We start from the raw sequence: 18,730 nt of genomic DNA, 5'->3' as shown, positions 1-18,730 counted from the left end.
CGTGCCTAAACTGAAAGGAGACGGAGACGCGTTTTTAGGTGTAATCGCTTGACCAATCCGGAATCTCCTTCTGCCGGGAAGAAGAGGTTGCTTTCCACTACTGAACGCAACAGACCTCAGTACTGGTGAGAATTTTGGACGCAGATTACCCCTAGCAATATTAACGCGTAGGATTCCATTCTCCGCGTGGTCTGTGTCCCTGGTCTTTGCGTTCTTATCGCCTCCCCCCTCCATCAGGAACACTTGAATTTCTCAAGGCATGGCTAATGTTTTAAATTCGTTCAATGTTTTTAACGTTTTCTACAATATAAATTCTGTTAAAAAAAAAAAAAAAAGCACGCCTGACTTCTTCACGGCCTTCGCCAACATCTGTTCTTCCCTTAAATATTTGTTCAGAAAAAAAATTAATGATTCATCATTTCCTATCGCTTCATAGTACAGTAAGTAAGAAAGGGGCGGGTGGTGGGAGAAAGATTAATTAGGAACTGCTGGAGAGTAAGCATGGCCCGGGCCCCTTTTTACCCATCTTGTATCAAATGTTACAAGCAAACTTTGAAATTTTCTGATTAATTGACCAAAAAAGGCTATCGAGAGCCGAATTGCAACTGATACACAGCACTATTTTATTTAAATGTTTTATTTGCCTTCTCATTTAATCCTAACACTCCTGTAAAATAATACCCTTATTTACTTGTTTGCTGATGATAAGGCGTTTGAGTTAAGAAGTAGCAGGCGTAGTTCACAGTCAGCTCTCTGCTTCTCTCAAAACTGTCTCATGTAGTGAATTAACTTTTACTGAACTATGAAATCTTACTACATTGAAAGTTTCCCCAAAGAAGGGCAGATGAAAATTTCTAATGAGACATTTCTATTTCAATAATTTCAAGGTAAATGGATTTAAAGTTCCCACTTCCTTCACATTTAAGAAGAAACATTTTTTAAAGGGTAAGATCATAGATTTGAAGCAAGGATTTTCTAGTTGAAATTCCAGTTCAAAAACTAACTTTAGGGCTGGGGATGTGGCTTAAGCGGTAGCGCGCTCGCCTGGCATGCGTGCGGCCCGGGTTCGACCCTCAGCACCACATACAAACAAAGATGTTGAGTCCGCCGAAAACTAAAATAAATATTAAAAAAAAAAAAAAAAACTAACTTTATGTGGGGCATATTATTTCTTCTTTGTGTCTCCATTTCCTCTTCTGTAAAATGGGTTATTATGAGGATTAAATGAGTTAATATATACCTAAAATGCTTTATCTTGGCTATAAAGACGTCAGCCATAAACGGTCCTTCCTCACCGCGCCCCACACCGCCACCTTTTGTGGTCTAAGACTGGATGGGCTCTTGCTTGGATGGATGCTGGAAGTTTTTTACTTAAATACCTCCCAATCCCTGGAGTTCAGAGTAATCAACTTTTGGGAAACAACTACCCCATGAAATTTGGGTTTCCCAGTATAGCAAAACTAATTTGACCTTTCTATTTAAAAAACAAAACAAAAAATAAAACACCCTTATCTTATCTAACAAGACTAAACTATTTTCTCTGAAAACTGAAACCCTGCTGGACTTTGTTTTGTTTTATTGGTGCTGAGGCTCAAATCAAGGATCTGTGGAAGCACATGCTCTGCCACTGAACTTCACTTGAACAGAACTCAACTTTAAAGAGAGGTTATCAGTGAAATTATATTTGGAAAAAATTTTGTTTTAAAAGACAAACATTCTAAACCAGACAAGGTGGCACATGCCTGTAATTCCAGCAGCTTAGGAGGCTGAGGCAGGCGGATCATGAGTTCAAAGCCAGCTTCAGCAAAAGTGAGACCCTGTCTCTAAATAAAATACAAAATAGGGCTGGGGATGTGGCTCAGTAGTTGACTGCCCCTGAGTTCAATCCCCGCTAGCCCCCCCCCAAAAAAATTTTATTAAGTATTACCTGCAGAAGATAGATTTTAGACTATTCCAAAACCACATTTTCGTGACTTTTTTTTTCCTTCTCCATAGTTTGAGTAAAAGCATTAGCAAGTAAGAAGCAAAACTAACATATGTCCACAACACCTCAAAGTCAGTATCTCCCAAGTGGATTGTATAAATTATCCCAAATCTTGTCTTCTCCTCTGTGCCTAGAAAATATCACTATAAATCTCAAATTCAGGTTAGAATCCCATGTCTCCTCCTTCCTCTCTATAGCTGCCAATCCCAATGGCCAGTCATTTATCCATTGAGACTCTCCTACCCTCATACTACACACCAGGGCCTCATTACCTCTTTATCCATAGGTGGTTGTCAAGTTGTATTCAAATTATATATTTACATTTTCAAATACTGTAGTTTACATTTTGGGAATTGAAAGTCTTAAATTACTTTTTCACAGAAGAAGTTTATATGTTGTATGTCCACTGATGGATACTTTTGGTCCATGCACAGAGGCACTACCTGCCATCTAATACCTCTGTTTCAGTAATCATCCACTAATATCTGTAAATCATTTATGTACAATAGTTCAATATAGTTAATAGGTTCTGAGGGACTATAGGTCAATCAGTTGAACCTGTAGCCTTACCACTCTTCAAACAAATATTCATTGCATACCTTTTATATGACAAGAGCTATGCTAAGTACCAAGTAGGAAGTAATGACAATGTGGATACCCTTGCCCATGGAATTTTTTCTATATTGGGGTAAATAGGCATCAAATAAGTAACCCCACAAAAATATATGACTGTGGTTGGTATTATTTACCTTGATAGTTATTAATAATGTGTATTCAGTATATTTACTATAAGTCTCCATGATTTTTCAACACAAAAATAATCAACAAATACATATTCCATACCAACAGTTCTCTATAATGATGATAACATTCAAATGAATGTTCAAAGAACATTTGCTTTTCAAATATTCTTTCATTACTCTGTTCATTTTTATATCATATGTATTTTATTTATTTAGTATCTTCTATGATCTCTATATATTTAAATAAATTTTCACTCTTGATATTTCTTAAAACTTTTAAATACATAACTAATTTTAAGCTAAATGCAGATGGGAATCTTTAAATAAGTTCCTAAGGCATAATAAATATTTTAATGTGCTATTAAGTTCCAAAGAAGCAACACATATTTAGTTCACATGCTGTAGGCAAATTTTAATTTCAATAACATGATACAAATGCTCAGAAATCTTTTAACACCTGTCCAAACTCAAGCACCTTTGTGATCAGCCAGGTAACATTTTTCTTCCTTTCAAATTCAAACTTCTTTCAGACATTGTACTGGCAACTAGAAATACTAACATGTTCTCCCAGACTAGCAGGCTTTATAATATTCTTTATAGCAATCACTACCTCATTTTCACCTGTTCATGCTAATATTTATAAATTAATGAAACCAAGCTAATCTTGGAAGAGACTAAGACAAGTACATTTTTATGTGTGTCTTCATATATTTGTGACTTTTATGTAAATGACAAATTGTCAAGAAAGAAATCCAAGATGCTATGAGTGAAAAATAAGAATCAGTCTGCTACTGATAGAAAAATAGATATTTTTCTATTTTATGATATGATTAATTAACTTCAGTGTTGGACTAAAATGGCAAAACATTAACATTTTATATCTGAGAAATATTCTTATGGCAAAATTTTGTATATTGTAAAAAATACATCAAACAGCTAAATAAAAGAAATAAAGGCCTTCCTAAAGTGATCAGAGTTCAGATGCTTTGATTAAAGATGATGAATAAACATTATTATTTTATAGGAACTAACTTGACAAATATTTCTTTTAACAAGTTGTTTTTCTAAGTAAAAGTCAAGTTAACAATAGGGAGGTCTCTCCTTTCTGGGTCTTGGAAGGAAAAAAAACCAATAATCAATAGACATTTCCCTTGTTCTATACACACTTTCTCATAAACTGGTCTTTGGAAGAGTAGACTGGGTCAGAAATTGATTTTCTTCTAATGGAGGATTGTTAGGATGCAGGAACCCCGCTAAAAATCTGACTCCCTGCTACAGACCACAGATTGGACCTTCTGGTATCACATTGTCAATCTAAATAGTGGGTGAAATTCTCCAAAGAACAATTATATTTATTTAGGAAAACAGCATTGCAAAGGTAATTCATGTGCTATAGAAAACCATGGGCATGGGAAGCTCAGACAAGAAGATATTAAAGGCAAAAGGGGAGACATTTATGTAAGCTACTTGGATACAGAGTTCACTGGCCTGGAGACATTAGCTTATTAGTGGAGGTACCCTTGCTGTGCAAATGTTCTCTCCAGAGTATCTTCTATGAATTAGTGCAATCTTAAGGAATATTAAAGATAAGCTTTTTAACATACATCTGTGCACATTTACAAGGTGGGACATATGTAGAAATCTCTTGAATTTTCGATTCTGGGGGCAATAAGTGTGATAATGTGAGGCTAAAAATCAGTACCATTTCTATATATTTTTGTATATATACATACACACACACACACACACAGATGCATGTAGGATTGGTTTAGTTAAACTGTATGTTTTGTTTTTAAGAAGAATTGAAAAGACTGTTAAAATTTTAAAGGTTTAACAGCAGCCATAGAGGACACTGTGGCTTCTTCCTTGCTACTTTTAATCATCCCTTGAGGAAGTCTAGCTATTTAGTCATAAGCATGCTTGAGAAGCCCTGTGGAGAAACCCATGGGGCAAAGCATCTTTTTGTTCAAATACTCCTGATGAAGAGTGTAAAGACACTCAGATTCCTGACCCAGTGCATGAGATCTATTTCCCTATGGAATTTTACACAGGTTGAGCATCCCTTGTCCAAAATGTTTGGGACCAGAAATGTTTCAAATTTCAGAGTTTTTCATATTTTGAATATTTACATATACGCAGTTGAGTATCCCTAATACAAAAGTCCAAAATGCTCCAAAATCTACAACTTTCAAAGCATCCTGTTAGCTGTATAACATGTATAGTTTTTTTTTTTTTTTTCTTTAGGGTTCTTGAGATTCACAATGATGGCTGATACAAATGTGATTCATTGCTGGGCACTCATTGACTTCTCTGGCAACTTATGTCCTTTGGTTCTAGAAAATTTTCTTGGCTTATTTTCTTGATGATTTTCTCCTTCCTTTTCCTGTTTTCTCATTATTGAAACTCCTGTTACTGTGATATGGGGCTTTTTGAACTATTAAAAAATGTTAACCAAAGGACATGAGAAAAGAACAGAGTGGAATAAAAAATATTTCATTTGCTTTTTACAATTATGATACTGTTTTTAATTAGCACTACTTCTTTTGCATTTATTTCTTAAAAGGGTGACAAAAATAAAGTTTTTAAAAAGGGATAATAATTAGGGATTTGGGAGAGACTTCTGGCTACTTATATAAATCCTTTTCTCTCATAACACCAGTATCCTGGACTGTAAACCCAAATTAAGATCTTCGGATTCCCAGACTTGGCAGATGGGATAGCCAGAATTTTAAATAAAAATTATTGAGTACATTGAATGCTTCCATGAAAGCGATTTGACCCCCTTTCTCCCTTCCCTTCCTCTCCTCTCTTGGAATGAGTATGATAGCCTTAGCCTAGCAGCAATTTTATGAACTCATGTGCATAAGGGATAGTGGAAAAGAAAGAGGCCTCAGACCTTCATGACTCTGTAGAGCTGCTTGGTAGCCCTGTGTTTCCTGCTGCCAGACTTCATTTAGGAAGAGAATAAACTCCTGATTCCTTCAAGCTACTACATAGGTCTCTGACCAACAGCCTGACATAATTCCCAATGAAGTAAGGAAATTTGTACTATTTTCAAGCTTTCTAAGAACAGAGCCTCCTTTATTATGTGCAAGTCTTATTTTTAGTTCCACACATTTAATTTTTATTCACATATTCACATGTGTGAATGAAGTCGGCCCAATACCAGTCTCTTCATGTTTTCAGTCTCATCTCCCTAGTCCAAATCCATACTTGGCATGTGTTATCCTCTGAACACACTGTCAGCAGCATGGCATGGTGATTAAAGTCTTTATTTGGTTAAACCTGTGTGCTAATTCTGCTCTGACAGGATCTGTTTGTTATAAAACAAATGATATCTCTGAGCTTCAGTATGAACTTTGGTAAAATGAGAATGATAATACTTTTCTCATTCAGTTATGTTTAGAATTAACATATATGAAACAATGGACACAGAAAACTATTACAGAAGCCAAATGGGATCCTCACTCCTCAATTAAATCTTTTGTAGCATTTTTTTAATCTAGATTTTTTTCATTCATTTTGTCTTTACAGTACTAGAAATAGAATCAAGGGGCATCTTATCACTGAGCTGTATCCCAGTTCTTTTTATTTTTTAATTTTGAGAACGTGGTCTTACTAAGTTGCCCAGCCTGGCCTTAAACTTCAGTCCTTCTGCCTCAGTCTCTCAGATGTGTGCAGCCACACATGGCTTTTTTCATTATTTTTTAACTGATACATGTGAACATAAAAGTTGTACATGTTAATGGTGTACCATATAATGTTTGCTACATCTATATGTTGCATAATGTTAAAATTGTATTTAACATGTTTACTTCCCAAACGTTATTGTGTCATTATGATAAATTCTTTCTTCTTGAACTTGAAATGTATAGTACATTACTGATATCCATAGTCATTCAAGCTGTACAAAGTACACCAGAGCTTGCTCCCCTTTCAATTGCATTTTAGTTCCCATTGAATAACTGTTCTCCATCCCTCCCTGCCCCCTCATTCTTCACTGCTTCTAGTAACCACCAATCTACTATCACCTTTTATGATATCAACCTTTTTAGATTCCATATATAAGTGAGATCACTCAGTGCTTGTCTGTCTGTGTCTTTTTTCATTTAACATGTTCTCCAGTTCTGTCTGTATGGTTGCAAATGACTATTTCTTTATTTTAATTTTTTTCATTTGTTCTTTTTAGTTATACATGACTGTACTGTAGAGTCAATTTTGACAAATTTCTACAAATAAGGAGTATATCTTATTCCAATTATGAACCCAATCTTGTGAATATACATTATGTGGAAATTCATTGTGGTATATTCATATATGTACATGAGGAAGTTATGTCAGATTCATTCCACTGTTTTTCCTATTTCCATGCTCTCTCCCTTCATTCCCCTTTGTCTAATCCACTGAATTTATGTTCTTCCCCTCTCCCCTTGTTATGTGTTAGCAACCACATACCAGAGAGAACATTCAATCTTTAATTTTTTGTGACTGGCTTATTTCACTTAGCATGATATTCTCCAAATGCATCCATTTACTAGCAAAAGTCATAAAGTCATTCTTCTTTTGGCTAATATTCCACTGTTTATATATGCCACATTTTCTTTATCTATTCATCTGTTAACTATTGTGAATTGAGGTGCAATAAATATTGATGTGGCTGTGTCACTGTAGTGTGCTGATATTAACTCCTTTGGATATATACTGAGAAGTGGTATAACCAGATCAAATGGTAATTGTATTCCTAGTTTTTTGAGGATTCTCCATACTGCTTTCCAGAATGGTTGCACCCATTTGCTGTTCCACCAGCAATGTATGAGTGTACCCTTTTCCCCACATCTTCATCAATACTTACTGTTTCTTGTATTCTTGATAGTTGTCATTCTGACTGGAGTGAGGTGAAATCTCAGTGTAGTTTTAATTTGCGTCTCTAAATGCTAGAGATGGTGAGCACTTTTTCATGTTAACCGTTCATATTTTTTTCTTTTGAGAAGTGTCTATTTAGTTCCTTTGCCAATTTATTGATTGGGTGGGTGGGTGGATGATTGGTGTTAATCTTTTTGAGTCCAAAAATTCCTTCTATCCAAGGTTCTTGGATTGAAGAATACTCTTTTTGGGTCCTTGATTATTGGAATCTATCAAATGTGAGGGATAATGAGTCACAGATAAGGACTGTTGTGATTCCCCTATGTTTCCACCAAATAGGTTCATGCTGTATGTGGGCTGAGCCCTGCCATGTTTAATGGCATGTTTTCTGGGGCAGGGCTTAATTCACGCCAGAGGCTTCCCCCCAACAACTTGTTATAGTTACACACACCTGGAGCTGCTACCCGTCCCAACTATCCTTGTATAATGTAGACTGGTCATGTGCCTTCTTATTTCAGAGGTCCCCAGGTCTGTCCCTGGTCATGGCAAATACCAGGAAAATACACAAATACTAGGCTGAGGTACTTCCACAAGTGCTTTGGAGAGTAGGGGAAGCAAACAGTTCACTGAGTACTGCACTAGAGAACAAAGCATGGGAACATGGAAACAGAGCAATCCACCAGCTTAGTCCTAGTGTTCTCAGACCCATCCTCCTCAGTAAACCACATGCTAGACTCTTGCTCCTCACCATAGAGGGCAGTACAAACCAGTCACTGATCACAGGTTATAGTGTCCTCTGCAGTCTGATCTCCTTACTGTTTAAAGGGTTCAGGAGGTATGCCACTCACCATCTTCATGACTGTCTTTTGTGCCAATCTCCCACCCTACCAGGGTGGCATGGTGTCCTTAGGATACTGAATTGTGATTGTTCCGTTTTCTGATCCAGCATAGATAAGTTCCAAACAATAAGCCCACTCTCAGGATGGCTTCTGGTTGAAGCACTTCCAGATACCTACAGCAAGTACTGCAGTAGATTTTTCTCCTGAGCTAGCCTATTATGGAGGAGTAGTTTCCAGCCTCACTTCCTGCACTGGATTTAAAGCTTCCAAGCTCTATGGGTTTCTCCTGAGGCTAGTAATGCCAGTCATTGTTTATTGCTGAGGCTGCCTACACCCTCCAGGCTTACCCTGGGCTTGGGCTTGGGGCATTGGTTCCTCTTCCCCTGGGAAGCCAGGGTTGGAGTTGCAGACTGCTTCATACTTTCCTCTGAGTTGCCTTTCTGCTTCTCCGTGCTTTTAGCTTTCCCATCACCTCTTTCTTGATTTCAGGAGCTCCTCTTTTTTCTCCTTGAAATATAGCTTGTCCTAACTTTTCACTGGAAGTATCTTGCAAAGGATACTTGTATTCTGTTATCTTATTCAGAAGTCTCCATGAACAATCTTAATGATATGCATTGGATTCTGTTGGCTGATATTTTCTGAGGATTTTTGCATCTGTTCTTCAGGATGTTATCCTCTAGTTTTTTTTGTTTGTTTGTTTGGTTTTTTTTTTGTGTGTGTGTGTGTGTGTCCTTATCTGATTTGGGTATTAGGGTAATGCTGGTCTCATAAGATGTGTTTGAAAGAATTCCTTCCTCCCCTATTTTTTATAATACCTTAAGGAGAATTGGTATTCGATTTTTAAATGTTTGATAGAATTCATGGGAGGCTTTTTTTTTTTTTTGTATTGGGCATTGAACCCAGGGGTGTTTTTACCATTAGGCTACATCCCTAATCCTTTCTTTTTATTATTATTTTTTATTTTGAGACAGGGTGTTGCTAATTTGCTAAGGCAGCTTTGTGCATTGCAGAATTGTTTGCTGACTGGCTTGGAGAAATCCTCACACCCTTAACCTCATGGAAGTCTTCTGTGTTGTCATGGTGTGAAAGAGAAAACTCACCTTCTCTTACCTGAAGCCTCGGTAAGTGCTGTACTGTCTTCTATTTTCATAAATTTGTCTTTTTTAGACATTTTATATGATTAAAAAAATCAACATGTATAGCCTTTTATGAATGGCTTCTTTCATTGAGTAGATTTTTGAGGTTCACCCATGTTTTTAAGTATTTTTGTAACTATTCTCGTTTGTTCAAAATATTTTAAGGATCCAGAGAAGGGGGAAGCTTATTTAAAAGCTTTATTCTAAGAAAATTCACAGGATACTAGCTAACATGTATTAGAAACTTAGTAGGTGTTTTCAGTGGTTTGAGCTCCTTTATCTTCATAATATCACTATGACTATTTTAAAATTATTATTACTACCTGCCCTTTATGATGAGGAAATGAAAGTGCAATTAGGCTAAACAATTTTTCCAAAGTCTTAATTAACACTCGCTAATGGTGGAACTGGGATTTGAACCCAAGAAGTCTGAATTCAGAATCAACATTCGTGATCCCTAATCATGCACCAAAGTTATATATTATATGAGATTAGCTTTAATGATTAACTTAGCTAAATGACAATATCTAGCTCCTGGAAGGTATACAAAGACTTATAAAACCCATTTCCCCTCAAGAGAATGGATGGTAGAAAGTATAACTGCCAGTGTCCACTAAGCAGTTGGTAAATAGGCTCAATGTTATAAGTGACATCAGCAAGCATGAGTTACAGTGACACTTTGGACATTCTAGGAAATGGGAAAGGCTAAAGAGTGGAAGAGTTTGATGTTCTGAATGTGTGTGGAACTTCCAGTTTCCCATATAGGAGGAGAGCACATGCTGCTATGAGAAGCTAGCATTATTAAAAAGGGTTTTAGTATTTTATTTTGTGTACTGTCTGATCTAAACAGAAATATATGTAAGTTATGGAGCAAGGTAATAAAAATCTATAAAACCACATCCAACTTAAACTAATTGTTATGGTTTGGATGTGAGGTATCCCCCCAGAATCTCATGTGTGAAACAATGCAAGAAAGTTCAGAGGAGAAATGATTGGGTTGTGAGAATCTTAACCTAATCAGTGAATTAGTCCCTGATGGGATTAACTGGATGGTAGTTAGAGGCAGGTGGGGTGTGGCTGGAGGAAGTGGTTCATTGGGGTATATATTTTGTATCTAGAGAGTGTAGTCTCTCTCTGCTTTCTAATCATGATGTGAGCTGCTTCCCTCTGTCAACACTCTTCTGCCATGGTGTTCTGCCTCACCTTGAGCCAGGGCAGCATGTGCCAGGATATTTTGGTTCTCTTAACTATGCTTTTGTCTCAGGTCTCTGGATCTTATAAGGTTTTCATTTCTTCCATTGATTCCCAATAGTTTCCCCATGATTACTCACCTCAAAATGCAGCTATATGCCTGTTGCTTTGGTTCTTGTGTGTGTGTGTGGAGAAGCAGGTGAGAACTGGGAGCCTCTATTCAGCCGTCTTGTTCCTTTTCTTTATTTTGCCTTTTCAAGAGTCTCTCATATTTTGAGCTCAGCAGTTGTTTATATTGTCATTATTTGATAATTTGGTTAAAATATACTTCTTTAAATACCTGCGGGAAATAGAAAAATGAAAGTGGTACTGCTAATAAAGCTGAAACAGACATTAGGGTATGTGTTAAAAGCTGTTTATCATCAGTAAGAATTATATACTTATTAGCCTTCAGATGTTGAATATATGTTAAATTGACAAAAGAACATTAAATGTTGAAACTATCATTAAGCAAGGGCTTGCTGCCTGGTACACATAGAAACCACTACTGTGATCCCAGGCTTTTGCAAAAAGAAAAGGCTTTATTGCATCTTCAACCAGCAAGAAGGAGCTTAAATTTGCCTCCCTGATCAATTTGTAGCAGGGGAATTTATAGGAAGAGAGATGGGAGAAATTGCTTGTTGGATGGATGGCATGTTTCTTTGCAGTGGGTGGGGGTGTGTGTTTTACATATAGGATTTTGAGCTTTTGTTGTTATTGATCAGATGAGCTGGCTTTTTCTGCTCGTTTCCACTATGAAAAGCTGGTTCCAAACACTAGGAATAATTAGTGGGATGTATGGAGGCTTTCCTGAAAAACAAATTGAGAATTTTGTTAATTACTTTATGCTCAGACATGAACATGTCTCAACCAGTTTCAGTACCCCTTTGTGTTTCTTCATTCTTTAATCTTGAGAGGCTGGGGTAACCTCTATTGTGGCTATATCCTTGCTGAACTAGGGTATAGTTAGGCCTAAGTTTTGGCTGGAGGAATGAGTCTCTCAGGTAGGATAAGAATCACTAGTGGAAGGCCACTATTTTGTGACCAATCAAAAACAGAATAAGTGTTACCTTAAACTGAAGGACAGAACATAAAAAGGAACCTAGTCTAGCAGAAAACCAAATGAAGGTATCTGAAAAATGGTAAGGGAGGCCAACTCAAAGGGTTAGGGTATCTTTCATGACTTTGCCAGCTTTAAAATTTTAGATACTTTTAATTCTATCTATTGAGATGTGTTACTATATATGCAACAGCTATATTTATAGATTCACCCTTGTGAGGACAGTAGGAAGTCAAGAACCATTCTCTTAATCAAAGATACATGGGCCAGGGATTCCATTGTGGTCTTTAATAGGCTCTTTTTATTCTGGGGATCATTTCACCAACCACATACTAGAACCAGTTTTGCCATGTGTTGGACTCTATAGTCAGTGTGACTTTTGTTTCAAAAAACTATTATCGTTTTTCTTTTTCTCAGTCTCACATGAGTCCAGGAGTTAACTCTTAAATGTTTATTATTTAATTAGAACTGGCTGAAATAACCTTCTAATAAGCCACCTGGAATAACCAACAGATTTAAAATAGGTAGAGAAAAGAAACTGGACAGAAAACTAAAAGCCCTTGCATATTCATCTATAACTACAGTTTTAAGAATTATCTTAAAAGTGTTTATAAGAAAAAATTTAATTAAGTATGTCAATCAAATAAAATATCAAAGTAGATATATATATATATAACCATAAGCAAATTTAGCAAGAAAAGGCCATAAGTTATTACCATGAGATTAATTAGTTAAAAATGCAGGAGAAACTCTATTAAAAAGAGGGAAGCAGCAGTGGGAACTCCCACCAAAACTATTCTTAGGAATGCTGAATCAGTTTACCTTAATGGGTTTGAATTAAATTCTGCCCAATGCTATCTCAAGGATCAATTTTGCAAGGTATCTGGAGCAAGTCAGTGGTGAGGAAATGTTGGGGGTCAGTAATGTGCTGGGTATGGGAATTCCCTCACAGAGAGTCACTTATAGGCCAGATGTTCCCCTTTATGTGTCTCAGAAAGCCCCCAAACACCAAGGGGTGCAGGGTAGCTCAAAGTATGGCTTGCTATGTGTACCTCCCGGATGAGCTGTTAGGGTTCATTCCAGTCTAGGAGAGGAGTATATTCTTCCAAGGTGGCTCCCTGTAAGACCATTACATGGCATAGCTAAGTTCCCCTGACACCTTCATCAAGATTTTAGATACCTAAAGCACAGACTAATAAACTAATAAACAAAAGAACACATAAAACACATTAAACCAGAGTATATTTCCAAACCAGACCAAATCAGGTGAACAACGACATCCCACAAGTGAAACCTTATTATTCTTCTTTAGGCCTGGATTCCATAGACTAGAATAAACCAGGACTTCCAAAGGGATTATTTTATTCCCAAAAGTCAAAACCAGAAGAACAATTTATGCCTCTAAACCAGAGAGAAAATTAATTCATGGCCCAGTTGCCCTTAATAGGTTTACTCACCAGGACACATCTTATTCTAGGAGTAGTTTGTTTTTGCTATTTAAAATGAAGTTAGCACCAAGAGCTGGTAGTGTTCACAGTGCAGGAGCAGGTTCAGGTGGCCGAGCCTTTCAGATGATCATCAGTCCTGGTGGCCACTGAAGGTCAAAACACAGAACTCTACCCCAGTGAGGAACCACATTGCCTAGGGCAGGTAGTTGAAGGTCTCAGATTCACATTTGAGTTGCCATAAATTGTTACTGAGCCAGGATCACTGCCTTGACACTCTTAGATGCCCATACCAAGGCACTGGGTTTTTACAAGAAAAGAGCTTTACTGTGTGGTCAGCTGGCAAGGAGGCCATGAGCTAAAATGTGCCTTCCTGATCAGTTGGTGGGGGGGGGAGTTCACAGGACAGAAGATGGGAAAAGTTGCTCGTTGGGTGACATACCTCTTTATGAGTTGCATGTTTCTCTTCTGCATGGAGAATATGAGCTATGATGGCATTGACCAGATGAGCTGGCTTTTTCTGCTCATATTTGTTCTTAAAAAGCCCATCCTATCCCGTGAGAATCAGTGGAAAATCTGGAAACTTTTCCTGAAAGAATTTTGTTATTTAAGGAATTGATATCTTTAAATTGATTGTACTTAGCCCATTTCAGAACTACATCACTGACAATTATAACTAAAAGATAAAGTAGAGGACTAGGAGAAATTAAGTCAGGCAATTTATGACATAAGAATAAACAAAAAAATTCCAGTAACCCTAATGACAGGATATTCAGAGTATATGAAATCGTTGATAAGGAAAGAGCTCACTGCAGATTTCTTTAACATAAGAAATGGTGTAGAAAACACAAAAACCAAATCAACTGATATTTGAATTTTAAAGCTCAGCCCAGATATTACTTCTGCAAAACTTTCACCCATCCCTGCAGCAAGTGATGGTTGTTTCTAGGCTGCCAGCTCTCATAGCATGTTGAATGGTAATTATTCTTATTTATTGTTCTTCTGGACTGGAATTAGATTCTAAAGATGAGAGAAACTTCCTCTATCTAAGTGCCTCTATCTATTCACAGTACATGCTCAAGAAGGCTTTTGAAAATAAACACGATTGAAAATTATTTCTTTAAATTTGGCTACATGATTCTTAGATCATTTTGCACAATATATTGCTGTCTAATACATATATTGAACCAACATATTTTCCACATTGAAATGTAAGATGGAGAGTGATTCTTGAAAAGAAAGTCAAAGAAAGAAATAAAGCTTTATGTCCTTTCTTGGTTAAAATGGCTTTCAGCTAGAAGAAGTTTAAGTTAAACACCTCTAAAGTAGTAGGCCCTATTTAATAAAGGCTCTAATTTTAGAATGCTTCCACTGCATTCTAAAATCACAGCCAAACTAAAGCCAAAAACAGAGAACCAAATAACTCTCTAAAACTTTTAGGGAAATTCAGCAGCTTCTCTTGTCCTACAGGAGGTCACAGTAGATTGTGCTAGCGCCAAAATTAACTGCCAGAAGATCAAACAACAGGGGCGGATACTATAGACAGACAGGTCTGACACTTTAACACAACCCAACTTTAATCCCCTTTAATGTCATCTGATCAAAAGATGAGGATGGATAAGAGACAAAGTAAAAATAGCACAAACCATATTAATGTGAGAATTAGATAATCCTTTTTGCAAATCTCATCTTTCATTTTCCTCAGAGTCTATATCAAAAAGTATTACCTAGATCAATGAAGGCAGAACTGTTAGCCTAATATTCATGTCAGAGATTTTTTAGTAAATACCAAGACACTGAAAACATTTCCTCTTTGTAGCACTTGCAAAAGAGAGGCAATATTGAAGAAAAAAAGGTAGAGTTCAGAGAAAGAGGGATCAGAGAGGAGAGTGAGGTTGAAAGTATAAGGGACTGAGACAGTTGGAGAAAGGGAAGAGAAGGAGGTTGGTTCAAAGAGGAAGGATTGAGAGGTTAAGAGGGAGAAAAGAAGGGGGTTGGGGCAGAAAAGAGGACAAAGGGGTTAAAGGAAAATAGGAGAGAGAGGCTGAGAAAGTTTGAGAAAAGAAAGAAGTTTTATTTTCTAATACAATTACAGAAATATCTTGTGCTCATACTTGCTTTCCAGTTTTCAAATGAAGAGTCATTAGACAAATATCAACTAATTTCACTGAAGCCTCAGTTACTTTCAGATTTGATTAAGGAAAGACACATTTTAAGAACTTAATATTTTTTCAGAGAACTAAGGGTGCCTGACTTAAGTATATGAGCTTTTTTATTTTATTAATTTTGGAGGAAAATTTTGTATAAAGAGCACATACTAAACTGAACATTTTGATGTTACAATCAATTGTTATTAGACTCATATAAAATGGATTTTTTTAATCGACAGAAATTTCAGTATCATTTAAATCAAACTTTTATAGTAAAATTGTGAGTTAAATAAGGAATCCCTGATTTTTTAAATTATTTGTGTATATAGTTGGCCTTCCATATCATGGATTCTAGACTCATGGATTCTAGACTCATGGATTCAACATCTGCAGATGGAAAATATTCAGGAAAAAAGTGCATCTTTACTCAACATGAACAGTCTTTGTCATTATTCCCTAGCATATAACAAATATTTCTATAACATGTTGTATTAAGTGTAAATAATCTAGATGTGTTTGAAAGCACAGTGGAGAATATGCATAGGTGATACACAGATGCCACACCATTTTGTATAAGGGACATTTGCATCTACAGATTTTGGTTGTGGGAGAGGGGGTTCCTGGAACCAGTCCCCCATGTATACTGAGGGATGACTAATATATATATAAATATATATATTAATATATATATAATTTTTTTGCCTACTTCCTCATGAGTAGCTGTCTCATACCTATTTGCTTACTGAACATATGCTTTTGGAATACTGTAATCTTGGAAACCAAATGATAAATTTTGGTCAAAATGTATTAAATAAGAAAAGAGTTGCCTCAGACTCTTACTCTGAACATTTCTACAATGTACATTGGCATCTAGTCTTTTGGTTTTGGCTTAGGGGCCTTTCTTAATTCCTTTCTCACTGATTTGTGGCTATAGTTTGGAGAGATGAGGATGTTGGCAAACTAAGTTTAAGATGGGTTAAATAACTTATAAGCATTAAAATATTGTAAAATTTTATCAAAAAACTCAAAATCAAGTGATTTACTTTATAATTTTTTAATGTACACTGCCCAATGAAATTGTGAAACTGATAGGGATCTTTTCTGTCTAACTGCTGAGGGCCTATTCCCTGTAAATTAAGAATTTTATGTATTGAATAATCTGCCTTTTTTATTTTCCAGTGTTTGCCAAAGAAGAAAAATGAATGTGATGACTTACATGTGGTATGCAAGATATAAATTGAATGACAGTTCAGATTGTGAGTTCCCAGGAGGTATGAACAATATTTAACTTTCTGTAAGAGAATTTAATATTTTTAAACATATACCTACACTGAATACAGCCTCCTTAATGATAAAGGTTGGTTTTTTTCACTGTCAATGACAAGAGACTTTCTTTATGGTATACTGTTATACATTTCCTGTTTCTAAACACAGGGCATTGTACTGCTCTTTCAGTGATGACACTTCTCCAGTGTCAGATGTAATCCAGTCCCCATAGGCAGAAATGCTCATGAAAATTGACTGCAGTGGGGTGGCAATTATTGCTGCTCCAGCTCGGGATGCTCATGAACTTGGTGTGCCCATCCTGCGAGTATTACAGCGATCCTCTAGAATTTCCCTGCAACCAGCAGAGAAGCCTCTCAGCTGTCTGATTCATGGCAGACACTAACCCTAACTATGTAGAGTGACCAAACTATACACATATCAACTATCTATGTCTCGGATTTATGTTTTTTGTGTACAACAGAACAGATGCCACACCATTTTGTATAAGGGACATTTGCATCTGCAGATTTTGGTAGTGGGAGAAGGGGGTTCCTCGAACCAGTCTCCCATATATACTGAGGGATGACTCTCAGGTAGTTCACTAATGTTATGGATTGTTGAATTGGATTAAAATCCAATACTTTCAAGGAGAGGCTGAAAGATACATTTAGTACAGCTTCATTTAATAATGACAGGAGACTGCTATGCAGAAAATTTCAAGCATCTACTAAAAATAAATAGTACCTAATTCAACTATGAACTTTAGTCATTAAAAATCATTTCGGGCCAAAAACAGTTGATTATCAATAATTTCACATAGTTAAAATCATTCTTTTCTTGTTTCATTTAAAAACTACCATGCATTTATACCTCATTATGTTCAGCAAACACCCATTCATGAGATATGCTGAGAAGAAAACTCCTGGATTCATCATTGCAGTCCTTGAACTACGATGCATAAGGATGATTCTGCAGCTTCTCCACATATATTGATGTTTTTAAAATATAGTCCCTGGTAGTTTTGACAAAATGTACTGTCAGCAATACCTTAGCTTGTGTACAATTTTAGACAATTCATCTTCCAGTAGAAAGAGAGTAAAAGACATGATCTATGCAAATGCTTTATTAATACAAATCAATTGTACATATTGATGTGATTCAGTGTGTTATTTGCATACAGTGTGTATTGATCACATCCAAGTCCCACTCCTCCACATCTTTCCCAGACTCCAGTAATCACTATTCTACTTTGAGGTTAACTTTTTCTTTAGTTTCCATACATGAGAGAACATGAGATACTTGTCTTCCTGTGTCAGGTTTATTTCACCCAATGTCCTCTTATTTTCATCTATTTTGTTCCAAGTAGCAGAATATTCTTTTATTCTTTTTTCACCAGATAATAACTGCATTGTGTATTTACAGCACATTTCTTTCTCCATTCTCCTGTTGATGAGCAACTAGGGTGATTCATTGTCTTAGCTTTTGTGAATAGTGCTGCAGTGAACATGGGTATACAGCCATGTGTGTTTTGTTTTATGCTGACTGCATTTCCTTTAGCTATATACTCAGAGGTGGGATAGCTGGATTTTTGTTTAAAGAAATTCCATACCATTTTTCATATTGGATTTTCTAACTTACATTCCCATCAACCATGTATAAGAGTTCTTTTTTCTCTACATTTGTTATTTTCAGTTTTTGTAATAATTATTCTAACCAGGTTGAAATGGTATCTTATTGTAGTTTTGACTTGTGTTTCCCTGACAGTTAATGATGCTGAGCATCTTCTCATAAATTTGTTGGCTGTTTGTATTTCTTCTTTTGAGAAGTGACTAACTTAGATCATTTGCCCATATTTTAATTAAATCACTTGGTTTTTTAGGTAAATTTTAAAAATTTAGTTCTAGATATGAACTCTCTGTTAGATGAACAGCAGCTGGCAGGTAGGTATTTTTTGTTAATTGTTCCTTTTGCAGTACAGCAGCTTTTTTGATCCCACTTGTCAACTTTTGATTTT

General features: G+C 36.2%; 1 long non-coding RNA gene across 1 annotated transcript; it reads left to right on the top strand.

Moving 5' to 3' along the window:
* Window positions 1-13: 13 nt before the first annotated feature.
* LOC114091608 (uncharacterized) lies at window positions 14-16,715 on the top strand. The gene is made up of 3 exons (XR_003582528.2): window positions 14-125; window positions 9,440-9,550; window positions 16,630-16,715. It is a non-coding gene; the product is annotated as an uncharacterized lncRNA (long non-coding RNA).
* Window positions 16,716-18,730: the final 2,015 nt, after the last annotated feature.

The sequence above is a fragment of the Marmota flaviventris genome, chromosome 3 (genome assembly GCF_047511675.1).
Source record: "Marmota flaviventris isolate mMarFla1 chromosome 3, mMarFla1.hap1, whole genome shotgun sequence".
Lineage (NCBI taxonomy): Eukaryota > Metazoa > Chordata > Mammalia > Rodentia > Sciuridae > Marmota > Marmota flaviventris.
Note: the sequence above shows the minus strand (reverse complement) of the source record. Positions and strands in the feature narration are given on the sequence as shown.